We start from the raw sequence: 8,200 nt of genomic DNA on the forward strand, positions 1-8,200 counted from the left end.
TTCCCTGCTTTTGTAAGTCAAAGGGAGAACTTTATTTACGTGATTTACACCCGCACAAACGATGCTTGCATAAGTGAAGCAGCTAATCGAACGCACAGCATTGAATAAGTAGAGCTCTGTGCGTCCACACGCACTGTGAGACCTCAAAGTAATGTTTGTAAATACAGGCGTTAAACCTACACACTGACTCGTATGTTAATAATTTAATACTAACAAGATAAGAAATGTGCACAAATTAAGTCATGTCTATAACCTCAGGTAGGTATTCAAAATTCCTAGTGTTGCACTTCAGTGGCTGATTTACGAGACGAGAGCATACCGAATGATCGGGTTCAACGACCGCAGCGTAAGCAATACTTGCTAGGGTTGGCAAAAAATTAATTAAAAAGCAATTAAGACTTTTTACATGGCTGATATAGCTCATTGTCACAGACGCAAACGGCTTAAGTGCCGTGCGAACTGCGAAGTACACAATCATTTATTTGGGACACAACCAGAATTGATACAAGTCTGTGATGTTTAGGTGTAAATTTTTCTTTTCCTGGGAATTTAATCTGGGACCTCCAGATTGAGCAAGTTGATCTGTCTAAACAAGCGACCAAGCCACCACGCCCTAAAAAGGGTCTTTACCAACTCCTTAGTGAAAGTGTCCTGAAAGGACTCTATTCTTTGGACCTCATAAAGCAGGAAGGCGCTAGATGCAGGCTGATACCAACCGGACGATATGGAAATCATTGGGGGAGGCATGTTCAGCAGTGGACGTCCTGTGGCTGAAATTATGATGATTTTTTTTTATCCACAACGAGGAAGCTCTTGGCCTGTATCTCACCTAATGGTAAGTGACGATCAGGCCGAAGGTGGAAGCGAGCTTCACCCGGAATCCTCACAACAACGGAGGAACTGGCTATCTTACCTCTAACTGCCGGAACACAACAATGCTGTTAACATTGTTGTTATGGCGACAGACTTAGGTAAGATGGTGGTAGCTAGCCAGGCGGACTTAGAACAAGCCCTACCACCAACCAAACCGAACAGAAAAATCTGTCCCCACTGGGAATCGAACCCGGGACCCCTGCGTCTTAAGCAGGTGGTCTTACCACTAGACCACAGAGGCGGTAGGTTGATGATGATCTTTATTATTTCAGGCTAGGCTTTCACAATCATCAACAGGCGACAGGCGACCCTACTGCACCGTATGTACGATAGGTACTTAAGTGGCACGTCCATGAGCACAGTTTAATGACGCCGCGTGTCAGGACTGCAAACAGAGTCCATCATAGCGTGTAATCATGTAATCATAGCGAATCGCTGGCAAATTGTTAACTTAATGTCTGCTAAAAAAACTGACTCGATTGTTTTCAAATGTGGTGGAACATACCAGTTACATAACATTTACAAAGACCTCTTAAAACAAACATTATCAGTCATGTCATTACATAATAGACACGAACCACCTCTTTGTGTCAGCATTTTATTTAAATCATTATATTTTCAAACTACTGCACAATCAATCGAATTTCATATTTAAGAGTTTCAGGTTAGTGCTTATAACTTTTTAGTTTAGGCAATTGACGGTGGTGCGTTCCAAAACCAATTAGGTAACCATCGATCAAAGTAACCTTCAACCTTCAGGTGTGATACAGGCCAGGAGCTTCCTCGTTGTGGATAAAAAAAACAACAGTATTTTAATACCACAAATTATCAGGAACAACATAATGCAGTTTTATTTATTTAACGAATTGATCGCGAGAAATCGTACAATTCTGCATAAAACTTCTAAATATAGAGTATTTTACAACTCAAACGAAAGCTTTACTGCCTTAGCTGTTGTTGAAAGCAATATGAACCGCTTTCAAACGTATGGCTACAAACATCGATAAATATAAGAGAAAAACCATCAATACACTAATCTAGCGCTTGCCGGCAGCGCTTGATAGAGAGCTAAGGGCTGATGCAGACGAAGATTCTTTGCATTGCCTCGTTTGTAAAAGGTCTGAAACGCTCTTTGATTATGACCAAATGGAGAATCTATCTCCATTATTTGAAAGGCAAGCGTAACACAAGCACTGTCTTCTTCGACTCTCTCTCGCTCATGCCACATAATTTTGACTAAGATGTAGTTTGTGAAGTTAGGTAGGGCGGTAGAGATAGAAGCTAGGCTCTACTTGAAAACTTTTTCACGGTGACAAATTTTACATGAAAATGATTTTGGTGGAATATTGTTTACACAAATTTAGTTTTTTAGTTTAATTAGCAATATCACTCTACTATTCAGTGTAAGAGCAGTCGACTTACAAGAAATAAGTAGATTTTATTTTTTCAAATGAAAATAGTTTTATGACATGCCTAGCCTACCTAAATTATAAAGCATTTTCGAAGTCATTTTTCAAGCTGTCAGCTTTGCTTATTCTGATTACTAGCAACAGCATATTGTGTCACAGTTAGGTCAGCAGTCAAACCACACACATCTATGCGTCTGCGGTCAGCCTTACAACGCGTCTGGACGATATTGTACAGTCGATTAACGATCCGCGTCTGCAATCAGCGGTCTATGGTATGTACTAGGCCTAAAGTGCGCACGATGCACGCAAAACTTTACTCGCCAAGTTACTCGTACTACGAGTAGGAATCCTACTCTATTCCTAGTGTGATCGTTCGCATCGCTTAGTTCTTAGAGATTTTATTAGAGCACTATCACGTTTTGAGTGTTCCGTACCTAAAGGGCCATGCCAGTTTGACCCTATTAAGTCTGTTCATCTGTCATATCTTTGGAACCATAAAATGTAGATTTGCATTCAATTGATAACTATAGCGCTAAAACGCGTCAAACATAGCATTCTATAACTCTCACTAATACTTTCCAAAAGACCTATCATTTGGTGTCTTTATAGTACATTAACTAGGCGACTAGCCGATGATCCTCCGTCTGCAAAACGCTAGGTTTCTAATTGTAACTATCAACCCCAGTAGTGTCCCTCAAGGGACCTGACCTGGATCAAATAATTACCGACGAACATTAATTCAAGTACTACTATAAAGTATGAATAAATCATTCTTTTTCTAGGGTCCTTTGTTATAGAGCTCCTAATTACCTATCAAGCAGACAAAGGAATAAAAAATGAGAATGCTCTCATGCAGTTTTAGGTTGAGAAATAATAAAGCCGTTCGCCTTTCTAGCGAAAAATTAAAAAGTCATTACTGATGCGGATTATGTGCCTCGGACACAATAGAAAAAATAATTCTCTATGGCCGGCGGGCACGATGAAAGATAATGTTATCTTCGTAATATCCGCGATCGCAATTAATGTTAATCGGGTAATATGAGTATAATTAATGGTTAGATAGCAAGATTATTTTAGAATCCGTGTACTACGGTAGCAAATCATAAAAATGAATTAAGAGATTTAAAAAAAGAGGCACCGGAGCTCTCCTCAAGTCTTTTATTTACGACAAATAAGAATTGTTTTTAACTAGTATTAAAATGATCGTCCTTATGATATTCGCAAATTAGCAACAACAAAGCTCACGTATTCCGTATCTCTGTGCCGTACGTGCTGCGATCTCGTGAGAACGAACGATAAGCATAACCCGGGCCTTATTAAATGAAGTTATAAATAATCTTGATAAATAGAACCGATTATGAGCAAAATACCTACATGTACCGACCGGTTCGGGACTCAAATCGGCCGGTAATTTAGTTGATTAATAAACCATCATTAAAGCATACAGAAAGTTTAGCATAGATTACCACAATATGCAAGTAATATAAGCAGAAATTACTGGTTTCCTGTCCGCGGTCCACCTAAATGCAAATCCAGTCATTGGTTACCGGACAACACTTCCGTGGGCTGTCCTGGTAGAGCTCCCAATATTCAGATGAGGTACTTTTAGAGGAACTAAAAAATTAGCGCATGAACCCTGAACACGAATAGCTCGTCTTAATCGTATTCTTTATACAACCAAGCGACGTTGTTTTGTTTTGAGAAAGTTTATCCTATCCTAGGCTACTGAATGAGTATCAGATAAATCGTATGATTTTCTTCAAATACCTACCTATCTACGTCAGACAGGTCGTCAATGTCGTCATTATTTACTTACGAGCAAAAGTATGGAATCGTATACCCTTGTGCTTTGTTCTGAGCGATATGTTAAGAACTTAATGACCATCAGTAATATGTTCAAATACCTTTAAATTGGTACCATTTCTTATTTATCTTCTATTAGTTCTTATAATCGCTCAAAACAAATAGGGTGGTTCCATATTTTTGCTCGAGACTTTAGTACACACGTAGACTTCCTTTCAGGCTTTCAGTTTGGTTCAGTAAACAATGAATGCCAAATGGGAACATTCGTGGCACCATCAATAATGGCGGAAAGTGGTGAAATCACTGAGATGAATCGAACAATTGGTTAAATTACATTCTGCGAATGTTAATCTGATTTAACATGCTTCGTTCGAGTCAATAATGTTTACTGTTCACGGTGTTACCTTTTACAAAATAGGCACAATGTAGGTACACGCAATATACAATAATTGGACATCCTTATATCGTAAAAAGCTCGAGTAGTTAGCAATAAATGCAAAGTCAAAATGTAAAACAGTAGCCGTAAAGATAATTAATGTGAGGTTACTAAATTAATTACATAAAAAATGTTTCTCACGATCTTTAGGTCTATAGCTTTGAGATTATTTTCGTACTAGATTTTACCTCTAAATTCGCATTAAGTACCATATTTCAAACGAAGATCACATCCCCAAATAATTTCATGAGATAGGTCCAAGTAGATAATAGCTCCCAATGAAATTCAGTGTACGACCGGGTACTAGAAATACTTAATAGTACCTACTTAGTTCTTAGTGCCATAATTTTGCGTCTATCGACAAAAAATTTCAATGTGTATGTAATGTAAGTAACACAAATACCTATGTCTGCATTAACTGTAGAGTGTAGTACACCCTTAAACTTAGTAGGTAGTAGGTACTTAAACTTAACATTGTAATTATTGATTGTAAGTTTGTTAGTTGAATGTAAAATTAACATTTTTATTTCTAAATTCAACTCATAAACTACAAGAAGCTACAATTTCAGCAGACTCGGTTGGATGCCCTTAATAACCCTCAGTAAGTAGGTACATGTTTAGTCCAATCAACACAACCCTTCCTTGTTTTTATTTGTAGGGTTTCTTTATTAGTTTTTACTGCGTAATGTAAGACAATTACCTTCTACAAAGTAGGTACGCAGGGTATTACGTAGGGTAGATATTGATTTTGTATTACCTCGACCGTCAGTTGTATGGTTAAACATTACAATGTAACTGAGGATGTAGCACTAAGTTGTGACTAAGTTCAGAGTGAAGGCTATTTAATACGTAAAATGGTGTGATTTTATAAAAAAAACTTTTACCCCCTTAGGGGTGGAGTTTCGTAAAATACTTTCTTAGCGGATGCCTACGTCATAACATCTACCTGCATGCCAAATTTCAGCCCAATCCGTCCAGTGGTTTGGGCTGTGCGCTGATAGATCACTAATGTCAGTCAGTCACCTTTGAGTTACTCGTATTATATTTAGATTTAGTCCACTGCAGGAGAACTACCCTCACTAATCTCCATGGTAAATTAGAGAGGATAGAGAGGTAGGTAGTAGATGATAATAATATTACTAAGGTTGGGTTGCACCACCCAACTTTAACCGTAACTTTTTTGTATGGATTTTGATAGCTTTTTGACGTTTGTCAAAGTTAAACTAAAAAGATGCAACCCAGCCTAAGTCTAATTTCAACTAGTTACAGCTACTTTTCTGATCAACTCCATGCGTCATATAATATTGTCACGGAAGAATGAAAAAATCCCTGATCATGGTCACAGCGCAGAAAAACTATAATTCCTAGATCTACTGGTAGTGACCATGAAAGTTAAAACAATAACGACGTAGGTAGGCCTATGTTACAAAACAGTACCTACCTAAAGCCATAAAAAGATAGGTCTTAGTTTTTTTACTAAGTAGGTACTGACATACTACTCGTATAACCTTATTTGTTTAATCGGTCTATTTTCTATTACAATTTCTTACAATCATTTGCCTTTTGAGTTGAAGTCACACAATAATTAACCATACAAGAATCAATACAAAAAGTTAACCATTGCAAACACAGTCGCATGTTCGTTAAAAGCCATAAAAAGATTAGACAAATGGAAGAAGAAACTCGTTTTTTTTATGAATAAAAGGATAAAGTATTCTGAAACTCGTTAGGAATCGAACCTTGACCGCCAGGTGTCACGAAATAAACAGTTTCATCCAAACTTCATCTAATATCGTTAGTTTCGAATACTTATTGCAATAATAATATCAAACAGTTTGCGATCTTAAAAATATTCCGAAGGCTTTACGTTCCGCCATTGAAATAGTTAACGCAAAAAAGATCTCATGCCTTTCAATAAAAAGTTCCGGAAGCATACAGTTACTCCAAAAAGTTTGAATTAATTTTTGACATTAACCTGTCAGTCGCAGTTGTAAATAAACTATTTACAACTTACAAAAGACTCGTAACCTTTTAGTAATGGGAGACGTGACGAGAATTAAATGTAACACTGAAGTACCCACATAAAAAATTAACAAACTCACCTTCGTTCGAAGAGTGCGGGGGTACCTCCAAAAATCCAAACAATCACTCAAGAAACTGCCTGACACAGATCCATTAATTAGTCGCCATGACGGCTCACGCAGATTCAAAATTAGAAACACAGCACTGGCCACTTCACAGCACAGAGAAAAAAAATATTTTCACGAAATTTTCGGTACACTTTGCGCGCGAAAACGTCGATCGGCGTGCGCGCGCGACGCGCGTGCCCCCCTCCTGCGCCGCCGGGTGACTGAGGCTCGCAATAGAGATGAGACGTATTTACTAGAACAGATCCACACACTAGGTATTTTACAGTACTAAGTTGCACCTATTCCAATTTTTAAAATACTTGATCCACCTAGTATTTTTTAAATTACACGATTTCCGACCCTACCATCAAAGTAATAGAGGTTATTATTGCATAATCCGTAGTCGTCCACCTAGTATTTTTTAAATTACACGATTTCCGACCCTACCATCAAAGTAATAGAGGTTATTATTGCATAATCCGTAGTCGTGTATTACGCGCACCGCGTATTTCTCGCTAAGCTTATGTGCGAACGTAGAGATTCACTCCGTCTCTGTCTGACAAACAAATTTGAGCGCAGGCAGGTGTGAGATAGGAATAGCCTGTTGAAGTATGAAGGGAGGATATCAATAAATCAACAGCCAGCAAAAACATTATTATTCAATTTCAAATTGCATTATTAATAGCTACTACGGTTGTATCTTTTCAAAGAAAATTGTATTTTAAAGTCATAATACGTGGATTAGTCCGCACTAGTCGCGTCAAGTATGGTATAATTACTACGTACTAGGTGGAATAGGTATTTGGATCAAGTATTAATAAATACTTGGAATAGGTGCACCTAGTATCAAATTTACCTAGTATAACCCATCTCTAGCTCGCAATTCAAAACACCAACAATTACACGGCACCAATTTTTGCTAACGACCTTTGTTACGGTCGAGATCGTATCGACGTAGATTCAGCAACAGCTTACCTAATTTGAAATCTTATGTTAACGAGTTAAGAACTGCGATTAGGATATTAAGGGTAGGCAGATTCTAAGAAATACCTATGCAAATAACATAATGAAATACATTTTGGCTATATATCACCATATTCACAATAGGACTACATACTTACTTGATACAACAATTTGAACAATTGACATACTTTTTAATGAATTACTTAAATAGATGCGATTTAAAATTTCTGCCATACCTAGATTTGTACAGAAATAAATACAAATCTAACTGAAATTTTGTAACTGAAAAGTAATCGGGCTTTCAGTGAAATTGAATAGTGAGATTACAGAGAAATTGCGTCTTTATTCTTTAGTATAAACGGGATCAGCTAGGTAGAAAAGTTTACCCTGACTTGAAATAAACGAATGTGGGTAGAAAGAGAAGTTCTTTACTTACTTATGTGGGTCAGTTCAGAAACAGTTAATAAAGTAGCCATTTTGTTTCATGGCGAATTTAATAACTGTTTCTGAACTGACCCACATGAGTAAGTTAACAATGGGATGTGAGATCTTGCTGTCGTTATGACGAAACCATACCATAACTTTGC

At 37.5% G+C, this 8,200-nt stretch overlaps 1 protein-coding gene across 1 annotated transcript in view; it reads right to left on the bottom strand.

Annotated features, from left to right (window-relative positions):
* The window catches only part of LOC114360746 (apoptosis-stimulating of p53 protein 1-like), a 173,873-nt gene extending 167,016 nt beyond the window's left edge, over positions 1–6,857 (bottom strand). The window contains exon 1 of the mRNA XM_028315536.1: positions 6,624–6,857. The gene's annotated coding sequence lies outside the window, so the exon portion shown is untranslated. The remainder of the gene's footprint in view (positions 1–6,623) is intronic.
* Between the last annotated feature and the right edge of the window lie 1,343 nt (positions 6,858–8,200).

The sequence above is a fragment of the Ostrinia furnacalis genome, unplaced genomic scaffold, assembly GCF_004193835.3.
Source record: "Ostrinia furnacalis isolate ACB-3 unplaced genomic scaffold, ASM419383v2 OfSCF5158, whole genome shotgun sequence".
NCBI lineage: Eukaryota > Metazoa > Arthropoda > Insecta > Lepidoptera > Crambidae > Ostrinia > Ostrinia furnacalis.